General features: G+C 39.7%; 1 protein-coding gene across 22 annotated transcripts in view; it reads right to left on the minus strand.

The window, feature by feature from the left end:
* The window catches only part of LOC132398497 (ninjurin-2-like), a 304,819-nt gene that overhangs the window by 198,284 nt on the left and 79,841 nt on the right, over nt 1–26,694 (minus strand). The window contains exon 6 of one of the 22 annotated variants that reach the window (XR_009513677.1): nt 17,256–26,104. The exons of the other annotated variants lie outside the window; for them this stretch is intronic. The gene's annotated coding sequence lies outside the window, so the exon portion shown is untranslated. Of the gene's footprint in view, nt 1–17,255; nt 26,105–26,694 lie in introns of those variants that run through there. 22 annotated transcript variants of the gene reach the window in all.

Genomic DNA, 26,694 nt, shown 5'->3' on the forward strand with positions numbered 1-26,694 from the left:
ATCATATTCTATTAATTTCAAGATAGTAATGAGAAAGGACAGCACAGGTCCAAAGATTAGGTATGTAACCGGAGTCGGGCTAACGCTGGGGGAATTAGTCAGGACCTAGCAGAGGCCAGTTGGATGAACCAACTTGAAGGGAAAGAAATGAATGACAAGTGGGAGCTTCTAAGAGTGTGATATCAACTGCCCAGGAGCAGGATATTCCTACCAAGGTGAAGGGTAAACCTGGCAGGTTTAGGGAACCTTTAACAAGAGATATTGAGGCTCTGATTAAGAAAAAGAAGGAAGCATACTTGGATTTTGGGGGTCAGGACTGAGTGAAAACCTTGTTGCCAGAAAAGTTTAAGAACCTTCTTAAGAGGAAATCAGAAGGGCATGAGATGGATCTAAGAAGCAAAGGAACATTTCAAAAGGTTCCATGATTATCTTAAGAATAAAAGAGTGGCTAGGGAGAAATTAGGTTCCATTAGAGATCAGTAGGGCTGCCTGCGTCTTGAGCAGCAGGAGGTGGATGGGATTCTTACTCAATGTCTTCTCTTCAGTGTTTACTGAGGAGAAAAATCAAGGTTGCTCAAGAGATAAGGAAAACAAGAGAAAATGTTTCAGAGGAAATTTATATTTCCAGGGAGGAAATATTTGTATTCTTATAGCCCATTGAGGTGGAGAAATCACCAGGCCTTTGATCAGTTAGGAAACTGGACCAAGGACTGGCAAATAAGTTTCAATACACATCACTGTGATGTGGTCCATGTTTGAAAGTCACACCAACATAGGATTAATACTATTAAACACAGGACACTAGGGAGCATAATGGAACAGATGGGCTCAGGAGTACAGGTATAGATAATTGGAAATGATGTTACAGGTAGACAGAATAGAGAAAAGGCATTCAGCACATTGGCCTTCATCAGTCAAAGCACTGAGTGTAGGTGTTGGGACAATAGGCTGCAGTTGTATAAGTCAATATTGAGGCTGGGGTTGGAGTACTGGTACAATTCTGGTCTTCCTGTTATTAAAAAGATGTAGTTAAACCAGAAAGAGTGCAGTAAAGATTTACAAGAGTGTTGCTGACTAGAGGGTCTGAGCTACACAGAGAGGTTGGTCAGGTTAGGTCTTTATTACTTGAAACTTTGAAGAATGAAAGGCATAAATGTATAAATGTATAACATTGCGAGAGGCACAGGTAAGCTGGATGGTAACAGTCTCTTCCCCAGGAGGCCAAAGCTTGTGGGCAAAGATTTAGGGTGAAGGGGAAAGACTTACAGGAGACCTAAGGGTCAGTTTTTTCATGCGGAGGATCTTGAGTATACGGAATGACCTGCCAGAAAAGGTGGTTACAATAGTACCGTTTAAGAACACTTGGATAGGTACATGGAGGGCAGGACTTAGAGGGCTGAATGCAGAAAATTAGGACCAGCTGTGTGGGCACTGTGCTCAGCATACACTCATTGAGCCAAAGGGCTGCGTCCATGCAGTACTGTTCTATGACTCTACTTTGCTGTTATTAATCCTTTTGAACTTTCTGGATACCTAATCAAACCTTGTTGAAAGATATGCAGACCATGTGAAGCCCGGTTTCCTGGTTACAGAACCTGCAGGTTTCAGTCTCAAGGACAGTGGATACTGGCACCAAGGTTATTTCAAACTGGTGAAAGTCGATATTGTTTGGAAAACTGATATTTAAGAAACAGTATGTAGGCAATATGCCTCTTCAGTCCAGCTGTTAGAGAAATTGTTTAGCCACTGGAGGAAAAAAGTGAGAAAAGTGAGATGCAATATTTTTGCATCAGTGCTGGCTCCAAGATGATTTTATTTTTCATTTTCTCCTCTGTTCTCATTCTTTTCCCTGCCTACACCTCCTCCAGTCAGATCAGCTGTCTACACCACGCCCTCAGCTGCCACCAACACCATTTGTGTCATTCAGTCTCTCCATGGCTGACACACTAAAACATGCCAGATCTCTTAACTTTTTCAAGTTCTGATCATTCGGCTAATAATGTATTGAGTCTGTTTCCCTCCCACAGATGCTGTCTGCCCTGCCAAATATTCCCAGCATTTTCAGATTGATAATGTCTGCACTTTTATTTTGCTTTTTGATCTGTAAAACTGTCTGTTCATCTCCCATCTTCGTCCAACCTCAGCTGGAATTTTATTCACAACTGGGTGACAACGTGGAAGTTCGAATCATTCCAGAATTCATTGCTGGGCTGTTTGCAAATCTACTTGCAGGGGCAGGGAAAATTGTGCATTGAAAATGATTCTTGGGGAGATTGAAATGAGAAAAATCAAAACAACAAAGGTTTCAAGGATAAAAGAACAAATAAAACTGATTTCAATGTAAACTGTTTTCGATGTCTAAAGTGGGACAATACTTTGTAGGCTTTCTCTCATTTTTCACTATGTTGAAAGAGTCCATTCAGCCCATTGAATCCATCCCATCCTCAGAATAACCCTATCAACCCACATAGGTTCTTAGCATCTATTCTTTTCCACATTTTTCACATGTGGAAGGATGTAAAACAAAGCAGGTGTGATAACTCCACATACATAGCACCAGTCAGGTTACTGGTACTGTGAGGCAATAGCTGTGCTACTATGCTGCTGATGGCAAATCATTCCTTGTGAATGTTGTACTCACCAGCATCATCAGTGAGTGTGAAGACTGGTCGCAAAGTCTTCGGCACTTACTAAAGATACCTATACCAGGTCCATTGAGAAAAGAATGGCATTTCCCAGACAGAAGGGATACTATGAATGAATCACAGAGAAGAGGAGCTGGGAGGGAATTACAAGCAAACAAGTGGCTTGCACCAGATGTGATAGAAAGCTCAAAGTGGTGGAACAGATGAAGGAACACACACACACACACACACACACACACACACACACACACACACTCACACACACACACACACACACACACACACACACACACTCTCACACACACACACACACACACACACACACACACACACACACACACACACACACACACACACACACACACACACAATGTGGAACAGACTGTGCCAGGAGAAGCAGCTGTGATATAGCCCCCAAGATCAGTGCAGCCTCATGGCATCAGCAAGAAGCAGGAAGTGTCACATTGCACAAAGGTTAAGATCCATTGTCATTTACACAGCTGCTGACCAGGCAATGATACGGGAGGAAGAAACTTGCAAGTCAGGTTCCAACAGCTGAACAATATCCTTCGCAGTTTAAGTAGGGAAATGCAGCCTTCTCAACACGCTGCCTTTAGGGGAGATGAAAGGCTATGTCCTCTATTCTCTGCAGTGCAGGCTGGGTGTACATATCAATGTACTCTCCACTTTCCTTTCTTTATTTCTTCATGTCATTGTCCCCTTCTTCAAAGCACAAGAACACTGGAATCCATTGAATTCCTTTAAATCTAGCTTGCTTCTTAATATACCAATAAATTCTCTGCAAAAATATTTTTCCTTGATTTTCTGTACAACTTTACTGATATTTAGTGGAAAATGTCCAGCGTGCTTAACCTGAAGTTACTAATGGCTATGTAGAGTTTTGCAACGTGTTCACCTGATCACCATGTGTAAATGCCCAGCAGAAAGCGAGCAGGTCTGCAGTTTGATACAGATATTACTGGCAGCATGATAGTGTAGTGGCTAATGCTTCCCTTTACAGTGGTCAGCAATCGGGGTTTGATTCCTCCCACTGTCTCTAAGGGGTTTGTATGTTCTCCCCTTGACCGCATGGGTTTTCTCCAGCTTTTTCGGTTTCCTCCCACATTCCAAAGATGTACGGTGAGGGTTAGTGAATTGTGGGCATGCTATGTTGGTGCCCTTGCAGGCTGCCCAGCACAATCCTCGTTGATTTGATTTGACACAAAAGACATATTTCACTATGTTTCAATGTACATGAGATAAATGAAGCTAATCTTTCAAATTTTTCCAAAGCAATTCTTTCACCTGGCACTTCATATGGGGTGAACATTGTTCAGAGAGATAGAATATCCACATTCACTGTATAATGGGTTTAACATTTATATCTAAAGTCTTATTTCAGCTGAGTGGATGATCTCGGAGTTTTATCATCTTAGTCAAGTCAAGTCAGGTCAACTTTTATTGTCATTTCGACCATAACTGCTGGTACAGTACATTGTAAAAATGAGACAATGTTTTTCAGGACCATAGTGTTACATGACACAGTACAAAAAAACTAGACTGAACTACGTAATAAAAAAAAACACAGAGAAAGTTACACTAGACTACAGATCTACACTGGACTGCATAAAGTGCACAAAACAGTACTGGCATTACAATAAATAATAAACAGGACAGTAGGGCAAGGTGTCAGTCCAGGCTCTGGGTATTGAGGAGTCTGATAGCTTGGGGGAAGAAACTGTTGTATAGGCTGGTCGTGAGAACCCGAATGCTTTGGAGCCTTTTCCCAGATGGCAGGAGGGAGAAGAGATTGTATGAGGGGTGCATGGGGTCCTTCATAATTCTGTTTCCTTTGCAGATGCAGCGTGTAGTGTAAATATGCAGCATGTAGTGATGATTTTCTGATTGGGAAATATTTAAGCGTTAATTTACCTCAAACTGTGGTGTTACTGAATAAGAATCTAGGATAAGAATGGAGAACTAAATCCGTAGTGCATGGGTGTAATTGCCCATGTCCAAAAATAGTGGCTTTGTGTAGGAGAAGGAGCTTCATATTTGAAGAGGGCTATGGTATCAAGGATTAGTGGGGAGGTGTGAGGGTTGGTAACTGCTGACAGATCGGCTCTGCAACTTGTGCACTGTGAACTGAGTGTCACAATGCTAAGAAGCTAGCTGAAAAAAGACAGAAGGCAACAACCTTGCAACACAGCCTTGGAGTTCATGTGTCTTTTCTATGGACACTTGGCACGGAAATTAGACATGCACCTGTCAGGTTTTAATGGCATATCACAATTGTGAAATTATCTAAATATTGTCATGGGCTTTTGGAGACATTAGTGGAGGAAAAGAGACTTAAGCATAGACTGAATCAGAACTGGTGAAGAAACTTTGTTTTGTAAAAAGGATGTTATTTTTACCATTCTCAGTGATATCTAGATTATCTAGTATTTCAACACCAATTGGGAAAGTGTTCATGAAAAAAAACAAAAGAAGTGAATTATCACATGACAGAACCAAGAGTTGTAATTTAAGATTATATAGCCTGTTTTGGTCAGCTCATCCTAGGCATCTTTTCAGGTCTCACTTACTTTGAAGCAAATTCCATATTTTTGGTTTAAATCAAACTTACAATTCTGTGGCATTCTCTGCCACAGGAAACAGTTGAGGCCGGTTCATTGGCTATATTTAAGAGGAAGTTAGATATGGTCCTTGTAGCTAAAGGGATTAGGGGGTATGGAGAGAAAGCAGGTACAGGGTTCTGAGTTGGATGATCAGCCATGATCATACTGAATGGCGGTGCAGGCTCGAAGGGCCGAATGGCCTACTCCTGCACCTATTTTCTATGCTTCTATGTTTCTATAATCTTAAAATAGGTTCAAGATCTCAGTTATCTGCAAAATATGTGATTTTTACAATGCAAGCAGAAATCCAGGCCAAAATAGAGGAAATTTGAGAAATATACAATTTCAATGCTATATTTAGTTCATTACATCATTTGCAGCTGAACTTCATTGTAAAGTGAAAAGTTTTCGATAGCTACTGTAATAATTTGGAAATTAATTTCAGCCTGCAAGATAATGTTAATTGTTTTATTTCTCTACTCATTCTACTCACCCTGCACCCCTTCTCCACATGCCATCCACCACTAGTGACTACCCAATCCCCCCCTAGGATTGAGAACACATCAATGACAATTATTCAGGCCTCTGCCTATGGTGATGTAGAAATTTGTGTGTGATGTGAATATGTAAGTTAATCTTACTGAATAAAAACCGTTCTTTTCAAACAGATGGCATAAATGATAAACAAAGCCAACAGTTATGTGAACCATTTGTTAACTAGTGTGAAAGGAGCTTTATGAAGCACAAAATTCTGATCTCTTTTTAAACCAACAGGCTTTATATATTTTTGAATATTCCAGCTGGCCCATATATTGATCTGCAAAGCAAGAAATTAAATAAGAGGAGAAACAAGATACCCTGTGAAGGGAAAGGGAATTTTGACATTTTAGGTCAGTTCCCTGCAAAAGGACCAGTTTCAGAGGGACAAACCACTGACAAATCAAGAACATAATGATAAGATGGAATACATCCACTGACATTTGACATCCATTTTTCCTTGTGACTCCAGTCTATACTGGAGGGTGCTGAGGGCAATTAGATGTTAATTGATGGGGGATGGTGTTGCCCTGCAACATTACTTTAGAAAACCATACCTCTGGTTAGAAGAAATGAGAGATGCATTTTGAAAGTGAAAAGAATCTTTCTGAAAGGAAGATTTACCCTGACGTTTTGCAAGTGAGGATCCTCCAGCCTGTGTATTGAGTATAAAGAAGAGAGTGAGAAGAAAGAGGAAAGAAGACAAAGCAAGGCGGAAAAGATGGAAGAGGAAGTGGGGAGCTGGCCCAATTTTGAAATTAGTTGTAGATAACATGACTAGTAAGATGTAATGTTTTAAGTTGAATATTGTCTTTGCTGTAATATTCAATGCAGAATTCATTCACAGACAGTTAGAGTATAAGACCATAAAATGTAGAAGCAGAATTAGGCCATTTGGCTCACCGAGTCTGCTCTGCCCTTCAATCATGGCTGCTCTTTTTTCCCCCTCCTCAGCCTCATTCCCCTGCATTCTCCTCATAACCTTTGATGCCATGTCCGATCAAAACCAATCAAGCTCTGCCTTAAGTACACCCAATGACCTGGCCTCCACAGCTTCCTGTGTAACAAATTTCACAAATTCACCACCCCTTGGCTAAAGAAATTTCTCCACACCTCTGTTTTAAATGGATGCCCATCTATCCTGATGTTGTGCCCTCTTGTCCTAGACTCCACCACCATGGGAAACATCCTTTCCACATCTACTCTTTCTAGGCCTTTTACCATTCAAAAGGTTTCAATGAGATCCCCCCCTCATCCTTCTAAATTCCAGTGAGTACAGACCTGGAGCCATCAAATGTTCCTCGTATGATAGCCCTTTCATTCCTGGAATCATCCTTGTGAACCTCCTCTGGACCCTCTCCAATGCCAGTACATTTTTTCTTTGATGAGGAGCCCAAAACTGTTCACAATACTCAAGGTAAGTCCTCACCAGTGCTTTATAACCTACTTGCATTCAAGACCTATTGAAATGAATGCTAACATTGCATTTGCCTTCCTCACCACCAACTCAACCATCAAGTTAACCTTTAGGGAGTTCTGCATAAGGACTCCCAAGTTCCTTTGGCTCTCAGACTTTTGGATTTTCTCCCCGTTTAGAAAATAGTCTGCATATTTATTTCTACTATGAAAGTGCATGACCATGTATTTTCCAACATTGCTTTTCATTTGCCACTTTCTTGCCCATTCTCCTAATCTGTCTAAGTCCTTCTGCAGCCTACTTGTTTCCTCAACACTACCTGCCCCTCCACCAATCTTCATATCATCTGCAAACTTGGCAACAAAGCCATCTATTCCATCATCTAAATCATTTACATACAGCACATAAAGAAGTGGTCCCAACACCGACCCCTGCGGAACACCACTAGTCACTGGTAGCTAACCAGAAAAGGATCCTTTTATTCCCACTCGCTGCCTCCTACCAATTAAGCAATGCTCTAACCATGCTAGTAACTTTCCATGAGCTCTTAACTTGGTAAGCAGCCTCATGTGCGGCACCTGGTAAAATTTAGCCATGGTAAAAGCAATCTAATTGGGAAAAAAATATTGTTCATAAAATCTCGTCTTGCTAACCACGATGGCTAGAGTAATTTTTGGAATGGTGCCTAGAAATGTTTAATATACATTTTTTCTACAGAGCTAGACAATCTTTAGTGTCAAGTCACCCATTCTTGTAGTCTGAAGATTTTATATAACATGCAGCATAACACAAGTCAAATTGAATTTTTAAACATTTCCACCAATGGCAAAAGGTTTTCCCAGATCTAAAATTGAAATGTAATGACCAAAGCATATTTTAAAGCTGACCTTGCAGTGGAATGAAAAATGTGTTGGATTCCAAGACATTCAGTTCCTGCATTATTTATCTGAATCTGCTACTGTTTCACATTAGGTCCACCAATTCACAGAAAGTACAGCACTGAAACAGATGTTGATGGTCTCCCTTATCCATGCTAACTACAGTGCCTATTGACACGAATCCTATTTGCCTGCCATATCCCCCTACTCCTTGCTTATCCAAGTATCTGTCCAAATGCCTTTTAAACTTGGCAATTGCATCCGTCCCTGCTACCTCCCCCGAAAGCTCATTCCATATAAACACCAACCCCTGTGTAAAAAACTTTCCTCTCAGATCTCTTTCAAATTTCACCTTACTCATCTTAAACCTGTGTTCTCTAGTTTTAGACACCCTGCCCTAGGAACAGCATTCTGACTATCTATCCTAGCTACAATAATTTTGACACCCTTCAGTCTCCTACATTCCAGGTAGACTAAATCTAATCGATCCAGTCTCTCCCTTAAACTACACTCCTCCATTGCAGACAACATCTGGGTAAATCTTCTCCGCACTCTCGCTAATGTTACCACATTCTTCCCGTAGTGTTGTGACCAGAGTAGTTCAGGGTGGTGTAAATACAGTCTAAACAATGTCTTGTACAACTACAGCATGAAGACCCAACTTAGTATCTCAATCTCTTAAAGTGGGCATACTAAATGCCTTTTTCACTATCCCATCCACCTTCTACACGTTACTATTTTCAGCAGGTACGCGCTATGTATTTGCACAGCATGTACTAACAGAATTTGACCTCTCAAATGCAATCCATCGCGCTTGCCGGGATTAAATTCCATTTGCCATCACTCCACCTGAGTGACCAGATAATCTCTCTCCCATTGTATCTTTAAATGATACTTACATTTAATTCTATAAAAAATAAAACAAAACAAGGTGAACACCAATGATGTTGCTTTCTTAACAGATTTAATTTCTCTGAGTTTGCTTTACTTTAGATAGCTTCTGGTTGAGTAACTTTTTCTTAAGTTGTTCTATTGCATTTTATTAATTTTCTATTAAATTCTGCATTGCAAATCTATTATTTTAAATGGATCTGAATAAGGAAAACAACAATAACAATTGACAGTAAAATATATCCGCTGTTTATGTTATTTTTTGGCATCAATTATGCCACTTTTGTCAATCAATGTAGTTCAAATTCAGGTGGATAATGTTTATATAAGGGAACAGCAATGAAAGGTTGTCATATGCAAGGCATTACTCTGAAAATATCAACACAGGCATGTTGAATGTTGTTCACCTATACAAATATCTTGTGTTTCAAGGTGAGGGGCACTTTTATTTAATGCATTCCTTCAGTCGTTGAAGTCATTTCATCCAGAACAATACTAGCTTTACATCGTTTGTCAAGGAATCTGAGATAATACTGATTTGACTTTAAACTAAATCAAAGTACTAGAAACTAAAATTTGTTTAAATACCCTTAGCGTTCTTATTGCACTTTGAATTACCATCTATTACACTATATCTGAATTCAATTTCTATTCTCTGAGAGTTACACCATTGGTTTGCAACCACTCCAGTCTAGTCAGAAAAATGTTTATTAAAGAATTATATTAATATTGTTCTTTAGCCAAATTTTATACATAATTTCATGTTCTCTTTATCACAGTGTACCTTAAATTTATCAACATTCTCAGACCGTCAAAACAAATAAATCTTGAATATCTTCCTTGGACAGCTATTAGATTTCCTTTATCAACACAAAACAATTTTGTCAACAGAAGTTCAGTTTGGTTTGTCAGACTGTGGTGAACTATGTGCCTGTCGGGACACGCCCCTGCTGACTGCTCCTGTGGCTCCTCCCACAGGCCCCTGTATAAAGGAGACCTGCGGCCTGAAGATCGGCCTCAGTCTCCAGGACCTTGTATGATAGACACTCACTCCTGGTTCCTTCTTCCAGTCAATAAAAGCCGATATCTCGCCTACGTCTCAGTGTGAGTTATTGATGGTGCATCACAGACATATCTCACTTTTCTTAAATCTATATTGGCCAAACATAATTACCAATTGTTTCCTCAGCAAATATTGTCCTGTTTCTGTATTAAAGGTCACTGTTATCATTAAGTCAAAGCTTCTAATAATTCAGTTTATTTTCTTCTTTCTTGAATAAAATTTAGTAATCATCCATTTGTGCTTCTGTCTTGTTACAATTAAGTATGTTGATATGGTTTCCATTCCCAAACATTTATGAAAATTTTCTGCCATCATTTTAAAATGCACCCTCCACCCCCCACCCCCCCAAGCAGGGCATGGTTCTCTTTCTACTTCTGGGTTCAAAGTCATTTCCCTACCTGCAGTCTTGTATCTAATGTTCTGTTTCTCATTTTTCATCATTTCATTTTGATTATCAGAACTTTCTGTTACAACTAAGGCAAATACTTAATTAGTATCAGTGCCATACTTCCATGTTCCAGGCTCCAAGGTATTCTTTATTGTCTCTAATTAACCATAGAATTTTCATCCATCTTTTACTAACGTGTTTAAAAATCCTTTTACATTTTCTTTTATAATTACCAGCCACTCAGGAATTGTAAAAACATCAGTGTTATATTTCAATATTATGGCTAGCTAGATGAAGGGAATAGTAATGTTGTGACATGTGGCCAAATGGTTAAGGTGTTGGACTAGTAATTTAAAGGCCATGAGTTCAATCCCCAGCCAAGGCAGTGTATTGTTGCTCCAGTCCACCCAGCTGAAAATGAATACTGGCAAAACCAACTCCATTCTTTTGAACAAAGCAGGGAATAGTAGAATGGGGACTAACATTTTAGCACAAATCAACATTAAAAGCACAAACACGAGGAAATCTGCAGATGCTGGAAATTCAAACAACAACACACAAAATGCTGGTAGAACACAGCAGGCTAGGCAGCATCTATAGGGAGAAGCGATGTCGACATTTCAGGCGAGACCCTTCGTCAGGACTAACCGAAAGGAAAGCTACTAAGAGATTTGAAAGAAGAGGAGGGAGGGGGAAATGCGAAATGATAGGAGTAGACCAGAGTGGGTGGGGTGAAGCTAAGAGCTGGAAAGGTGATTGGCGAAAGTGATACAGAGCTGGAGAAGGGAAAGGATCATGGGACGGGAGGCCTCAGGAGAAAGAAAGCGGGGGTGGGGGGGAGCACCAGAGGGAGATGGAGAGCAGGCAAACAACTAAGTATGTCAGGGATGGGGTAAGAAGGGGAGGAGGGACATTAACAGAAGTTAGAGAAGTCAATGTTCATGCCATCAGTTTGGAGGCTCCCAGCCTGTATATAAGGTGTTGTTCCTCTAACCTGAGTTTGGATTCATTTTGACAATAGAGGAGGCCATGGATAGACATATCAGAATGGGAATGGGATGTGGAATTAAAATGTGTGGCCACTGGGAGATCCTGCTTTTTCTGGCGGACCGAGCGTAGGTGTCCCACAAAACGGTCTCCCAGTCTGCGTCGGGTCTCGCCAATATATAAAAGGCCACACCGGGAGCACCAGACACAGTATACCACACCAGCCGACTCACAAGTGAAGTGTCGCCTCACCTGGAAGGACTGTCTGGGGCCCTGAATGGTGGTGAGGGAGGAAGTGTAGCACTTGTTCCATTTACAAGGATAAGTGCCAGGAGGGAGATCGGTGGGAAGGGATGGGGGGGACGAGTGGACAAGGGAGTCGCGTAGGGAGCGATCCCTGCGAAAAGCAGAAAGGGGGGAAGGGAAAAATGTGTTTGGTAGTGGGATCCCGTTGGAGGTGGCGGAAGTTACGGAGAATTATATGTTGGACCTGGAGGCTGGTGGGGTGGTAGGTAAGGACAAGGGCAACCCTATCCCGAGTGAGTGGCAGGTGGATGGGGTGAGGGCAGATGTGCAGGAAATGGGAGAGATGCGTTTGAGAGCAGAGTTGACGGTGGACGAAGGGAGCACATCAGCAATTATGATTGAGGAGGTGATGGCTTAACATACGAGGAGTGTTTAATGGTCCTGAGCCTGTACTAGATGCCATTTAGGAGATTAAAGCGTATCTCACTGAAACCTACTTAAAATTTAAGGCCTTGATAGAGTGAACAAGAAGAGGACATTTCCACTGGTAGAGCAGTAGGACACGCCTCAGAATAAAGGGACTTTAAACCTGAGGTGAGGAGGTATTTCCTCCAGAGGATGAAAGTGAATCTGAGGAATTAATTGCCACTGAGGGTGGTGAAAGCCAAGTCACTGGGTTAAGGCAGAGATTGATAGGTTCTTCATTGGCAAATGGGGTTAAGGGTAATAAGGAGAAGGTGGGAAAATGAGAATTTAAAAATCAGCCATGATTGATTGCCAGAGCAGACACAATCACTGGATGAGCTTAATTCTGCCCCTATATCTTGCAATCTTATGCTCTTCTGATGTTATGATGAGCCACCTAATTGAATACTGTGAGATATCTAGCAGATGAAGAGTGAACTTAAGTAGGTGCTCAGCAGTTCAGCTGAGATAAGAGTTGGGTCAGCATTAAAGAGCAAGCCTTTGTTTCCTGAGCAAGTTGAGAGTGGAACATCAGCAAATAAAGTAATAAAGGATTTGAAGTGGAAATGAATACATCTTTTTTGTTAGAAGTAGTACATCCCAGGAAGTTTAGTCTCCTTGTTAACAGGAAGATGTTTCCAACACAAATTGACATTTATATCATATATCTTCACATATTCACATAAAATAAATCAATTTGTTGTTTTACAGTTAAATTCATAACATTTGAGTGTGTACGAGTTTGCTTTTCAAAAGACCAGAGAAGCACACATGTAGCCACACGAAGAATTATTGTTTCCTGTTCACTTATGAAGGATTCTACTGTATGACTAGCCAGGGCATAAAAGGGTATGGGGAGAAGGCAGAGGAGTGGGGATGAATCAGCCCATGATTGAATGGCGCAGCAGACTTGATGGGCTGAATGGCCTGCTTCTGCTCCTATATCTTATGGTCTTATGATCTTAAGCAGAGAAGGTAAACCACTGATCTCAGAAGTCCACTCTCAGGAAATGCCAATGATATTTAATCTTGTAAAATATCACATACACACCCAAATTTCATGATAAATTCTTCAGCCTTACTAATCTTTGTATTCTGTTGAAATGTGTATGGCTTATTTCAGCTAAGGACATGTATCTTTTTACTTGCCAGTAAGTGAGCCCTACTGTAGATCCTTACTATTGTTATAGCCAGCGGAGTTAGTGGGGGATAAGCTCCCACTACATATTAAATGCTCTCAATGGTGCACATCTCAAATAGCCTCTGGCAACTAAGTCCAGCTCATGGCCTTCCCAGGTGGCTTAGCTACTAAGCCTGGCGGAACTGTTTCTACTGACAGAAAGAGAGGTAAGGGCAGGTTTCCAGTGCCTTAAAACCAGTTGCTTCAGGCAAATGGGGATCATCAGCCATGGTTAGCAGCTCATTTAGGAGAAGGAAAACTCTGATCTCAAACCTCCACTGCCTTGTGGCGAGGCCCATTTATGGGGAAGGCTTTGGGAGTATACCCAAAGGAAAAAGCTGGAGTTGGGGTCAATGCTGACTGGCAACTCTTTTGACACAGCTGGTGCCAAACTGTATTGGTCTCTGCCATTCCTTTGGATTCATCAGCTGTATGCAGCCTGCTACATGGGCAACAGCTTGCTCTCCATATCGTACTGCCCTGGGTTGTATACTGGCTTTGCATATCACGTAGACAGCTAGGACATGATACCCATGGTTGGCCCTGACCAACGGAGGGCCTCATTAGTGAAACCTTAAGGATATTTATTTCAAAATACCCAAATCCACTTCAGATATTCCATGAAGGTCCAAAAAAGTAGAGGCATAATGATTTTCAAATTTGTTAAGAGAGAGATCGAACCTGTGCTTCCAGTACCAACTATATTTAGCCACTGTGAGACAGCAAATTGTACTACTGTCAACACTCTGAACGATGAGGGTAACTCCCACATGTGAAAAGTCATGAGAAAAATTTAAAAGGAGAATGGCATCTGCACACAGTGCACCAGGGCAGCCTAAAAACCTTGTTATTAAAGTAGTCTCTGGAGAATGAATGTATAAAGATGTTTATGCTTTTTCCTTCCAACCTTTCAAGTATATGCGTACAACAATGACACAAAAACTGACTTATGGATCTTGTTTATTAACAAACATAAGTTATAGACTTATGGTAGAGGAAGAAAGTTTAATTGAGATTGGTGAGGGAAGTTATTTTTTACATAGTGGTAGGACTCTAGAACATGCTGACAGGAATAGTGGTAGAAGGAGACAGTAAACAGTATTTAAAAGGCACTTAGACAGGCACATGGACATGAAGAGAATTGAGGGCCACGTGCAGAGAGAGGGGATGAACTTAAATTGGCATCATGGTCAGCACAGACATTGTGAGCTGAAGGCCCTGTTCCTGTACTATACTGTTCTCTGATCTATGTTCACTAATGTAGACATTTGTTAGTCATCAGTACACTTCCATTTATTGCCAATTTTAAATCTTTACTGAAACACAACAAAGGAGGTTTCACTGGAGTCCATGCACACTTGCTGGTTCTTGCTAAAGTACATGCCAACTATGGGAAATACTATGTATATGACAGGCTCTTACAGATGTATCTGGCCCATTTAAGGTTGTCTACAGACTGCACACAATGATACACACGAGACACATTCAAATTTTTTTGAACTTTATATCATAATAACACATAATGGTGCATATTTCTATCTTTGAAGCTGCTCGAAGATGCACATAGGGAAACTCATGAATGAATGCAAAAGCTGCATGCACCTATCATGATATTTCTATTGCACTTTGCAGCTGCCCTCTGGTTTTTGAAGCTATTCACCATTCTCCTTTAAGTAGCCAAGACATGAAAGATTGCTTTTAAAATGAAGAGCTGGTGATTGCTGCCTGCACAATGTCGTACTGTTGAAGATCAAGAATTAACTGAATGGAGTATCTGGCAGCCTGTGAAGGCCACATCACTGTGTGCAGAGGCGCAGATGGCCACTGTTAAAAAGTACCCTGGATATGAAAAATTACACCATCACCTTAATCTGCTGTCATAATGAAAACATGCTTGTTTTTCCAGGTGGACAGTACATCAGAGCCATCCCTGATGCAGCACCACACTGTGAGTTGACCAGTGTTACAGGTGATCGAGTGGATTAAGCCTCAGACATACAAATGGTAAACTTCATGCTTTTGGTCCCATAGGAAATATACGGCTTCCTTCATGAATCTGTTCAAAGTATTTTCTGGTGCACATTCCCAAGTCAGTATGTACACAGTTGTGAAGTAATAGAAGGCACAAACAGAGAACTTACGTTGTAGGTGAACTAGTTTAATATCCTCTGTTCCATTTTCTTCTTCCTCTAGAAGCAAAGTAACTCCCATATCGAGATGTTTAATTACTACAATTAGAGACTTTCTTATTCAACAAAAATGAAGCCAATAAAAGCCTTCTATCTCAAATGCATTTCCCAAAAGTATTAAATTTTGTAATCTAAGCACGTAGAGTACTTTGATGAGAAGATGTAAAAAAAAATGACTAGAACAATTCATTTGTGCTGCTAGTTATCAGGCAATGCCTGCAGTTCTTTAAAAGGCAGTCAGCTACTTGACTCCCAACCAGACAGTAATAAGACTACCACATGGTGCAGTGCCAAAATCCTGATTAGGGATATACAGCTAAAAACAATTCAGCTATGCCCAATTTCCTCAACTTGTTCCAGTCAAGTAACAACTCCTTCTGGATGTTGTCACAATGAAACTTTCTTCATCAGTATCAACTTTTGCACTCCACTACTGAGAAGCAGAGACTACCTAGCTCCCTCACATTACCGAGGGAAATGGCAAAAGCAGTCCTTAGCCGTGACACCATCACCGTCACTTGATTTGTCTGTCATTTTGGCCAAAAGGCTGCCCTTTAAAATTCATGTTTGCCATGGAGCAAGTTGAGGGGAAGTTTGATAGAGGTATATCTGATCATGGCTGGTTCAGTTAGGGTTAGAGAGGGAAACTATTCCCATGAGAAAATAATTCAACATCCAGGGAGGTAAAAGAATAAAAATTTGGGGTAAAAGATGGAGGGAGAGTATGTGGAATGCATGTTGCATCATCGCATTATTGTGTGGCAATAGGCTAAAGGGGTGATCGCAGCAGCATTAATGAGAGTTGGAGGGCCATTAGCAACAGAAGAGATAAACACCTCCACAAAATGTAACCTTATTTCAGACCCCTTCTCTGCCTCCTATTTAATATACAATTGCTGAATGTACCAATCCGAATTACTAAACTCCAAATGTGAAGAGCAAATCTCTGCATGAGAGAACCCAAAGCTCACTAGCTACATTGATGAATTCAGTCAGCCCTGCTTCCATTAGCCTATGCTGGAGGGTTGGCATTCTGCAGAGTGCAACTGTATGATGCTGCAAGTCACTCAGCATCACTTTAACAGTCTGTTTTCTACTTGTTTGGACAGAAGCTTCAATTAAACTCATGCTTAATTTTATCTCAAGACAAATTCAAAGCAATGTCTTTGCAACAGTCTGGCAAGGTAAAAGTCATACTTAGGTCAACTGGACCAGACAGAAAGTATTACACTTCCCACAGGGTAACAACATCTCTTCAAAGTTGTGCTTGATAGAACAGAAAAAGAATAATTAAAGAACCCATTAGCATCAGCATAAAATGGAATCAACATTTAGTGTGATAAAACCAGAACTCTTTGATCAGAGCTGTTGAATTTAGATAGCTTCGGTAAACTATGAGTTTCAGCTTTTGGGAATAGACTGTTGAATGTAGCTCTGCACTGCTATTGTAGCAGACCTTACAGTTTTGACAAGGACGTGAAATTACTCATTGCAATACTGTAGCAGGGTGTGACTTGATCTTTTAGCAGCTGGGTGCTACAGGTGGTTAACATCTTGACCCACTACTGCAAGCATACGGGCCAGAATCCAATAGAAGAATTGAAATGCAGTTACTGTGATGTGAGAAAAGCTTCTGAGCTGGTTTTTAATATATTTCGGGTGTTCAAAGTTTTCAGTGAAGTTCTGATACAGTAAATGCAGGCATTGGTGTAGGTGCAGCAGAGATGTTTCACTGACACTTGCAGGGATGTATTTTAACAGCTGTTGATCTTTATTGGCCAGAAGAAAATAGAGCTTTTATTCTGTTTTTGTGCTGAATTGTGATGTTGGGTGCAAAGGTAAAAAAAACAATTTCATATTTGAACATTCTTCAAATAGTCAATATTTTGGATGCTCTTCAAACATTTTGATTATGTTCGGTATTATGAGTCTTTAATATTAAATGCTGCGGCATCTGGATAGTTTTAGAACAGATATTTTCTCACTACAGCATACATTTGTTTTTTTTCATTTACTGCCCTTATTGTTCAAAAGATGTGGTTGCAAAGAAGATTGAGAGGACATTTAATGGAGTTGTGGATCAGGATGGACTTGGAAAGGGTAGGCAAAGCAAAGCTATATCCAGTACGGAATGGTTCATGGACCAGTTTCAAAGTGATGGCACAACGATGTGGGGCAGGGTGTTGTGTGAAGGAGTTTTTGTACTAAAGCTGGTAGTGACTTGAAACTCACTGCACATACAATTAGTAGAAATAGCTTGAATTAAGGGTTTCAAAGAGGAATTAGACTGTCACTTGAGGACAATTAATTTGCAAGGGCCTGGTAAAAGAGAAGGGCAATAAAATTTATCAATCTGATTAACGATCTGTTTAGTCAGCCAACACTGACTGGTGAGATGAAAGATTACAACTATTGCTGTGATGACTGTGTTGATTGTATTGACTTTTTCTACTCATTATGATTCTTGGTATCTTCCTTGCATTAACCAACACCAATTCATAAATATCCAACTTAATTCAATAATATCTTTACAAGGGATAAAACCGAAACTCAAACTAAATAAATATCAGAAAGAATTCATAAAAATTGCACTGGCAGTAGCCAAAAAAGCTATTGCAGTTACTTGGAAATCGGATACATATTTAAGTATAGACTCTTGGAAGAAAGAAATCTATGACTGTATTCCATTAAAAAAATACTTATAATTTAAGAGATAAATATGAAACATTTCTGAAAATTTGGAGCCCTTATTTACAAAAGACAGGACTAAATATATAGATGCTCTGAAGATGAAACAATTGGTTATTTGGGGAAAGAAATAAATATATATACTAAAGTTATTACGAACTCCATGGAGCATGTGGGGATCTTCCAACAACCAGGCAATCTTTCTTTTTTTTTCTCTTTCTTTCTCTTTTTTTTATATAGGGTAGTTAGGGGGGAGGGGTTAAGGGGAGGGGGGAAGGGTTATATACATTTTTTCATACTTTACTCTGTAATTACTTAAAAATGCAATACAAAAGTTTTCAAAAAAAAAATGTCTTTACAGGACCTCTAATCAATTTATCATCCATAATTTCCAATTCTGAGTCTCTCCACATTTACTCACATTTGGAATAATATTGGAAGAAGAAAGTGGTTCAGGAGGCACATTGCCAACTCATATCTCCTGTATATCTACCAATAGGGCCAATCAGCCAATGAACCAATCAGCACTCCATATAAACCAAGGTGTAGTTGTAACATAGACCAAGCCATTGTGGCTTAGCAGAATTCAATGCCAGGCTGCTTGAGCTGCATCTTTGGAGGGAATAGATGCAATTAAGAGACAGATAAAATATCCTTAGGTGCTCCAATGAGTTTCTTTTTACATAAACAAGAAGATAAGTGGTGTATTCATACATTCTGTCAAAGTAACACTTAGTCAACTGCTGAGCAAACCAAATGGTCTCGGCCCAAAATGTTGGCTGTTTATACTTCTCCAGAGATGCTGCCTGGCCTGCTGAGTTCCTCCAGGATTTTGTATGTTGAAATGGATTTTTTTCTTTTTTTACAATCTCTCTCTGAATCCCTTTCATTCCCTCACCTGGTGGAAAACATAAAAATCATTTGGGATCTCTCCTCCTGGGAAATTGGTAAACGGCTGGATACAGAACACCATATGGACCAATTCATCAGGGAAAATAATTTCTGCAATGTTGATACCAACAGATTTCTTCTGTTAGCATACTCTCAGTAGCCACTTTATTAGTTACACCTGTACACCTGCTCACCAATGCAAATATCTAATCAGCCAGCTCAATGCATGCAGGCATGTTCAAGTTATTCAGACCAAATATCAGAATGTGGAAGAAATGCGATCCAAGTGACTTCCACTTGGTGCTAGACAGGGTGGTTTGAGTATCTCAGAAACTGCTTATCTCCTGGGATTTTCATGCACAACAGTCTCTAGAGTTTGCAGAGAATGGCGTGAAAAACAAAAAAAAACAACCAGTGAGCGGCATTTCTGTGGATGAAAATGCTTTGTTATTGAGAGAGGTCAGAGGAGAATCCCCAGACTGGTTCAAGCTGACAGGAAGGTGACAGTAAGTCAAATAACAGTGTTGTGCCAGCTGGTGGTGTAGTGGCATCTGCACCAGACTTGAAGGCGAGAACCCCTAGGTTTGAATCCAGCCAGCTTCTTCTATGCCTTCTATCTGTACTGGGTTGAGCTTCAAGCTAGCAACTCGGCCTCGTTAAAAAAAAGATAAATGCTAAGGGAACAGTTGCCTCCCCATGCATCACAAGGCATGGAGAGGAACAACAAAACAGTGGTGTGCAGAAGAGCATCTCTGAATGCACAACATGTCAAACCCTAAAGTGGGTGGGCTATAGAAGACAATCACATCAGGTTCCACTTCGGTACCTAATAAAGTGGTCGTGGAGTAAGAACATCTTTTGAGAAATTAAATATGATGATCATGAATACGTAAGAGTTTCAGTGTTAGTGTCAACATGAAGGAGTGCCATCAAAGCATTACGCGTGAAAATTGGGAGACAAAGTGCATCACTGGTGAAATTAGACATGGCCAAGACAAATAATATTAATGTCAAATTACAGTATATTGTTATGACTTGTATTAAACAGGTAAGTTCAGCAAATATGGAGTACAGACCATCACTATGATCATGTCGATTGCATATCTGAGTAACTTCAATTTGGCTAGAGCTGTGATCTACTGTTTATTGAAAAATTATGTGACAACATTCTTAATGTGTTAGTGGCTACAAGAAAATGATCAGCTATAGTTTCACCATCTCTCTTCTTGTGGGGGAGGTACATACTTATCAGGAAAGCTGAAGGCAAATATTCAAAGTCAATTGTCAAATGACAGATTTTTTTTTAAAGAATTGCTTTTTACTGAATTTTGTCCCTAAGAAGATGAGATAACTGATAACTCTAGTGGTATTAATTTTAATATACATGAGTTATAAAGCTGACTACAATTTTATTTTGTTGAAAATTGTCACCTGAAAGTGTACTATTCATAAATTATCTCTGATATCCCAAGCATGAAGTTATGTTTCAAAATTTGACAATGTTTCATTGACTTTCTCTTGCTCGTTACACAATAACAGCCTAAGACAAGGACAACTGTGACAAAGAAGTGTGAATCCTTTGCTTGAAGGTTTAAATTGAACCTCCCCGATTGCCTTTCCTTTTGCACATAATACTTAAACTGAAACCAAGCACACATTACATTGCCTCATCTGAACAGAGGCATATTATTTAAATCATCCTTAATAAGTACCATTACGATCCTCAGAGCTCTATTTATCATGTAACTTAAGACACTGACAGTGACTTTCTTACTCTCAGCCATGTTAATATGTAAATTTAGAAACTAAAGTTGTGCATCTGTCAGAAAGACTGGTTTTGTTTATTTATTCCCTGTTGGCAAGATACAGAACTTTTACCGACTTCTTCATAATGTATTGCTTTGTATAGACTTAGTATGAAATATGCTTCAGTTACACAATCTAATATTGAACAACTAAAATTAATAAGTATAATAGAAATGAAAATTAAAAGTTACATAACAAGCAATTCCAATGATGTACTGTACTGTTCTACGTGACCTCATCTGTCAGCTGGTGGGGAAATCATGTGACACTTCACAGGGCAACGCACTGCTTTACAAAACAGACTTGAACACAAAACACTTAAAAGATCTTTGAAGAACACATTGCATTTTGTAACAGAAGCCTTGACATATCTTCTTTTCAGAGAGATGATAATTTGCTCCCCAACCATTGAAAAATTTGGGTGTGAGAAACCTTATCCTGCATACATGCTACCCATCACATCTAGCCTGCACACATGCTACAACCACTCCACCCCTTCACATTTTCACAGCTAGAAAGTAAAGCAAAACTCAAGGGACATTACAATTGTGTCACCGGTGGGTACTTTTGTTTCAATTACATTGTAATAGTAGTCATTCCAATATAACCATCAGTGTGCATGAAAGGGCAGAGTTATGTGGTCAGGATACAGGTGTGGTTTATTTCAATACACCAATATTTACTTAGCAGTCACTTGCTTTCTCCAGATTTAATTCAGGAATTATTATATAGCTTCCACTGGTATTCCAGAGGTCAAAATATTATTATTACTTAGTCAGAAACATTCACTGTGAAAGACTCATAATTCTAAACATTACATAGATCAAATATATATCAGAAAGTTTTACCACTCTGAGAAAAGATTGCACACTAAATGGTGAATCATTGCTGAAATTTAATGCATAATAGAAGAATGCCTACGGAAGCTGTTTTTAATACCAGATAACATTCTTACCAGTGTAAAAGCCAAAGCGTTTGTACAATCTAGCAGTTTCTACAGCAACCAGATATATAATGTTGTTTCAGCATTACAGACTTTACTTAAAGATTGGGTTATTCTGTACCTGTCAGTGTTCTCAAAGTAACTTCATTGATTTGTACAAAGGTGAGTAGGTGAACTTCAACTGTTCAGTCCATTCACAACCAACTTAGACAGTAAGCTCTCCCTCTAGTCCATTTTAAGACACTTTGCAAACATGGTTTATTGAGGGCATTAGTTTTTCCATAACCAATTCACAGCAAGAGTCAACTTTTCAAGTTGAAGATACTTTGTCACCATGGTTTGTTTGTTTGTTTATTTTCCTCCAAACAAGTAGGCTGCCATTAACTAGCAATCATTGCCAAGGCATCAACATGGGTCATCTGTTTTCCCTTGGCGTTCACATTTCACATACATTTCCTTTATTTCCCCTATCACTCCACCTTTTCTGCAACTTAAAACATGCCTGGTTTCCATATTTTCCCAGTTCTGATGGACAAACATCAACTAGGAACATTAATTTTGTTTTTCTCTGCACATACTGCAGGTCAGGCAGCATCTTTCCAGTGTTTCCTACTTCTAGTTATGTTTTTCTTTCTGTTATGTTGCTAGAAATATATCTCATTATCCCATCAACATGTTTTGCAAAGAGATGTGTGGTGTGTTCCATCAAAATTGGGCACAAGAAAAAAAATCTTAAATTGATTGCAGGACAGTTATTGACTTTATTAGTTTATGGCTATCAGAAATCCTGGTTATGTGACCACTGATGCCAGGCAATTTCGGAAAAGTATTGATAATGGCTGGATTCACCCATCTTGTAAAGACACTGGTGAGAAGGCGGCAAAGGCAAACCGCTTCTGTAGAAAAAATTACCAAGAACAATCATAGTCATGATTGCCCATGTCATACAACCCAGCATGTAACAAATGAACAAATTTATGGTAAATGTTGAGTTCACCCAGGTCTAAATCTTTCCTGGTCATACCGACACTGCACAGAGGACACTTCAAAATTTCTTCGGAGACTGGAAGAGACCCGTTTAGGTTTATGCTATGATAAATAAACATTAAAAATGGAAAGTGTTTGCAACAAGGTTTCCCTTATCAAGGAGTACCATGGAGAACTATTCAGAGCAATGGCATTCCATTAAAAAGTACTACACATTTAGTTATGTTTGACTTAGTTTATGGTGTTTTCAAGACACATGTTTGTGGTTATTAACTTTAAAATGTTTGGGAGATTCCAGTTGTGTTATATACATCCTTTTATTGAAGAGGAAGTTAAAGACTTAAAGATGAAGATAATATCCAACGTGTCTATGAAGGTTCTCAGTCATACACATCATTGTATATCAAGCAGGACTAAATTAAGGCAACTGGACTTGCTGTGTTATCTGGAAGACATTTCGCCACTCATTCGAGAGGCTTCTTCAGTTCTAATCCATGGTGGGTAGTTTTCCAGCTGATAAACTCCCAGTTGTTTAAAAGTAAAGCAACTAGAAACAGCAATAACAGGAAGATAGAAGAATTAATTGAAGGCAGAAGGATGATAGGGGGCAACAAACAATAACAAGGATAAGTGGGTAAGGAACCAGTCTGACAGAGAACTTACCAAACTAGAGATTGAAGTCCTTGCAAAAGGGTTAAACTTTGTTGTCACTACTCAACATGTGCCAGTCGTGGACCTCATCACAGCCACAGAATCAGCTATCCACAGTAACAACATATCAGAAATGGAAGCAGAACAACTCGGAGTGAAAATCTCTGCTGCCCTGGCTAGCGCCAAAGCACCCCCATCCAACCTCAGTTCACAAAAAGGAGGGCACTGACATCGCTCAGAAAGGACCACAATATCACCATCTAACCAGCAGACAAAGGTAGGTCTCAACACAGAAGGTTACCACTACAAAGTATACACACTTCTTAATGATACTAAAACATACGAAGCACCAAAGAGGGATCCTGCCAGCAGCTACAAGAAGATCATAGATGGTTTGTGATATTTAGATAAAAGCAAAGTCATTGATCAGGCCTTATATCATCACCTCTATCCTAGAGAAGCCATCCCATCCTTATATGGACTCTCCAAGATCCTCAAGCCAGAAGTTCCTCTCAGGCCAATTATGAGCAGCATTACTTTACAACATTGCGAAATACCTTACTACCATTCTCATCCCTTTGGTTGACAACACTTCACACCACATCCAAAATTCCAAGGACTTTGTTGGGAAAGTTCGGCATCTAAAGCCAAATACAGATGAGACTATGACATCATATGATGTTATGTCTATACTCAGAAGCTATCAAGACAGTAAGAAAACGGCTATGTCAGGATGGTACCCTGGACAGTAGAACCACACTCAACTCAACCTTTGTCTCAACACTACCTATTTCAAATACAAAGATGTCTTCTACAGGCAGAAACACGGTTGCACCATGGGTTCACTGGTGTCTCCTATTGTAGCCAACTTGTACATGCCTTGAATACCTTTCATGAAATATCACTCAGTTAGTGGTTCAGGTATGTGGATGACACCTGGGTCAAGATCAAAATCCATGAGGTGCAAGCCTTCACAGAACACATCAACAGTGGATATTAACATCAAATTTACATGAAGATGTCAAGAACAATAGACTGGACTTTTTAGACTTATCAAAGAAAATGGACATTTAGATATTGAAGTTTACAAGAAACCAACCCACACAGATCAGTATCTGCAGTTTGACTCTCATCACCCATTAAAACACATTGGGGTTATCAGAACACTACATCACTGCACCCACCAACATTACAGCTAAAGGCAAGGAGTGCACATATTTGAGAGAGAAGCCTTGAAAGCTTGTGGCTATCCTGTGTGGGCCTTTACCAAGACAGCAGCAAAAGCCAGCAGGCCCATCAGCCCAACAGACAGAGGTGTAAGGAGCAAAGCAGACGGAAAAACACTGTCATCCCATATTTATCTGTAGGTTCAGAGAAACCCAGAAGGATTTTCAACAAACACCAAATCCCTGTGTTTTTTCAAACCTACAAACACACTCAGACAGAAACTCATCCACCCTGTGGATCCTACACCCAAACATAAACAGAGCAATATTGTATATGCTATCCAATGCAATGAGAACTCCACAGATCTGTATATCAGTGAGACAAAACAACCACTTCACAAACAATGGCCCAACACAGGAGGATGAACACCTCAGGTCAAGACTCAGCTGTGTATCTACCCCAAAAGGACAAGGAACACACCATCCACGATAACAATGTGCACGTTTTGGACAGGGAGGGCAGGTGGTTTGAAAGAGGGATTAGAGAAGTCATCTTTGTCAAACTGGAAAACTCATCCCTGAACAGTGGGGGTGGGGCATGACATAATCTATCACAATGCAATCCTAACATCTATCCACAACAATTCACACCTCCATTCATGCAAAGATACCAGTAATGACCCTCTCATTACCTCTTAATGACCCTCATGTGATTGCTATACCTTTAAACAACTCACAGTTTATAAACCAGAAAACTACCTACTATGGATTAGAACTGAAGAAGCCTCGTGGATGAGTTTCAAAACTTCTTCTAAACACAGCAAGTCCAGGTATCTTGATTTACTACTGCTTGATATAATATTCAAGGATATTGCCCAGAGAATGATTGCTTATTTGGTACTTATACCAAATGCACTAATCTAAATGAACAAAATCTGAATCAAGGTACATTAACAAAAGACAAAGATCTCTCTTGTAACTGCGAATCTTAATCTGCCAGTGGTGTACTCTATCTCCTCAGGCAAATGAGAAACAGCTACTTTCACAGCCGGGATTACATTGTAGAAAAACAAGCAATTGCCACACATCCTTAATCACAATGGTCATGTTCTGTGATATGATTGAGAGGGCTGTGCTTTTGTGCATTTTTTTTAAAAGAGCTGAAGTGCACAGCATGCTGAATTCTTTCCTGTCTCTTTTCAAGGATCCAACCCCACAGAGGTCAGTTGTTACATGTGTGAATATAGCCTAGTAGAAGGCATCGGCTCCCGATTGATCTGATATGCTAGTTAGGTAGTTCACAGTAATCCAAAGCTTGCTGGTACTTAAAAAGTTCAGTGAAAGAACCTGAGATGAGTATCAGACATTCAGTGCCTGGTTTCATTCCTTTTTGCTCCAGCAAAGTCTGCAAGTTCCTTTAAAATCCTGAATGGAAATGAATGTTAATTCAAGGAAATAAACATGCCTGTGGGAAAAACAGAAAATATTGACTTGAACAAAATGTCCAAAATGCTAAGTAAAATCCAATAGTATGCATTTCTACAAATAAACAAAATATTATCAGGACTACTATCTTAAAGGCAGACATTCAGTGTACTTTTTCACATAAAGATTATTATTTCATTATAACAACTTATTTTTTTCATTATTTCAGGAGCAAATTCCTGTTAAAAAATAAAATGTCGAACACTGTGTACAGTAGTTAAAAGGCCTTGCAAATTATTATCCCATGGTATAGTGCATAACTGTTTTTCACTTTGGCAAATACCCAAACTCTTTTCAAACATCTCAATTTAGAGAGTGCTAGTCCATACATTTAAGAACAGTTTTTGAAAAACTGCTTTGTGGGGGTGAGAGGGATAACAAGTCAGCCATGATGGAATGGCAGAGCAAACTCGATGGGCCAAATGGCCTAATTCTGCCACAGTGTCTTATGGTTCTATGGTTTTATTGGCTCATCTATAATCCCAGCTCTTAACCATTTTTGATGTGACAGTTGTAAATCAGTAAGACTTCCCAGCTTGTGATAAACCTCATGATCAGTGTAACACTGCT

The sequence above is a fragment of the Hypanus sabinus genome, chromosome 8, assembly GCF_030144855.1.
Source record: "Hypanus sabinus isolate sHypSab1 chromosome 8, sHypSab1.hap1, whole genome shotgun sequence".
Classification (NCBI taxonomy): domain Eukaryota; kingdom Metazoa; phylum Chordata; class Chondrichthyes; order Myliobatiformes; family Dasyatidae; genus Hypanus; species Hypanus sabinus.